The following is a 2,169-nucleotide window of genomic DNA, read 5'->3' on the forward strand; positions in this document are numbered from 1 at the left end:
CACTGTCATAGGTTGATATTTTGATAACTCTATCAGAACTTGCTATTTCTGTTATAGCTTGCAGTTCTTCACTCTGAACAACTTGAGCTCTGTCAGAGGTTTTCTTTGAATCTTCAGAAATCTTCCTTCTTTTCAGAGTTTGAACATCTTCATCTTCAGCAAGAGTATTATCAGTAATTTGAACCATTTTGCACACTGGTTTTTTCAGGATTTGAGGAATTTTCATCTTCAGTGGCTTTATAGGTTCATCAACTTTTCCCTTTCCTTTGTCTTTGGGATCAATCTCAATCTGTGATTTAGTCTTGGGCTTTGATGCCTCAGTATTTGACGTCTCCTTAATCACAATGCCTTTTAACTTAGGCCTTGGAGGTTTCTTTGCAAAGCTTTTGGCTTTAGATTTATCTTTTCAGCTTTAAATCTAGCTTCTTCTTCCTTGAGATTTTCCAAATCCATTCCAGGATTATGTTTCAGAAATTATCTTCTAGCAATTTCCTCATCAAGTGTTTGAATCTTGGGATCTTTGTAGTAGACTGTAGTCTGCTTCCCCTTTAGCTTCAAAGTTTGCATAAACTTTTGAGAATCTTAACTTCCTTCTTGTATCAGAACATCAGACTTTGCTCATCAGAATTTGATATCAGATTTTGAGTATCAGCACTTGCTATCAGATTTTGAGTTTTAGTAGCTTCAGAACTTGTCTTCTTTTGAATAGAAGATCTGCTTGCATCAGTAATTAGTTTCCTAGAAGAAACCTTGTTGATGTGCTCTTTACCTTGAACTTGACCTCTACCCTTGCTAGGGTTTCCCTGGTCATCAGCTTCATCATCTTTCTTCTTCAGTACTTGATCATTAGAGCATTTGGACTTAACTATCTTCTCCCCCTTTTTGGTATCATCAGGTAGTAGGAGAGAGAGAAGAAGTTCAACTGAAGATTGGATCTCATCCAATTGAGCTTTCTGAGAGGCTTGATTTTATAGAACCTCAGCAATTTGGGCCTGTTGCTTATCTTGAATCTTCTCAATTGCTTCAACCTTCTCAAGAGTAGGTCTGATAATCCTTGTCTTGTCAAGCTTGATCTGCATATCTAGCTTATTAGCTGATTCTTCTAGTTTATCAACCTTTGCTTGAGTTTCAGAGTGTAGACCTTGAAGGCTTTTGGTAGTTAGATTTGTGACTTTAAGTTGAGTCTTCAAATCAGAACGTGTCATCAGCTCACAGCCTTGGCAATGTGCTCTTTCAGAACTTTAGAGCTTGGAATGAAATCAGTTTCATTCCACTTCTTGGTCCACTTAACTCCCCTGTGAGTTTCTTCCCAAGGAACAGGTGCAGCTTGCTCAACAAACTTCTTAACCAATGCTTCCTTTCCCAGAATGGGAGCTGGAGTATCAACAGAAACACTGTCTCCAGTACTGGAAGAAGACTCATCATTCTCTGATAAGACAAGTGTATGTGAGGCAATGGGAGATTCTGGAACAACCTCTTCTAAATTCTGATCTTTAGGTTCCTGATCAAGAATAGGTGTGGATGGTATCTCAGCATTTAAGATTGGAGAATGAGTTGGAGATGTCTGAGCTATTATAGGAGCTTCCAGATAAAGAACAGTAGGTATATTCAGATTATGAATATCTATTTCAGTACTTGTTGCTTGTTCTTCAGCATCATCTGTTGCTTTTATTGGAGAGACCAGAGGGGTGAGCACAGTATCTTGAGCAGTGTCTTGAGCTTGAATTGGAGATGGCAAAGCTTCAAGTAAAATAGGTTGTGATATCAGAGATTCTTGATCCCCTTCCTCAGCTTCTTCAATATCTTCTGATGGAGGCTTAGCCATGTGCCTTTTTACCCTCATTTTCTTCAATCTCCTTGATAATGAAGGAGTTGCTTGAGCATCAGAACTAGCAGTTCTTTTCCTCTTCAAAGTATCAAAACTTTGAGCTTCAGCATTTATCTGTTGGGTTGACCCTTCAGCTTTTGTTTCTTTCTGAAAAACCACAGTTTCAGCTTCAACAGTCACAGATTCTGATGCATGAACCTGTACTTGTTCCTCTTCACTGTCAGATTCATCCCTGAGAATCATCTTTCTTCTCTTTTGTGGAGGTTGAGGAACAGACTTTGCCCTCTTAGGCTTGGAAGATGAAGGTCTGATGGTATGTGTCGATGGTTGTTGTTGTGAGG

The sequence above is a fragment of the Apium graveolens genome, unplaced genomic scaffold, assembly GCF_009905375.1.
Source record: "Apium graveolens cultivar Ventura unplaced genomic scaffold, ASM990537v1 ctg3685, whole genome shotgun sequence".
NCBI lineage: Eukaryota > Viridiplantae > Streptophyta > Magnoliopsida > Apiales > Apiaceae > Apium > Apium graveolens.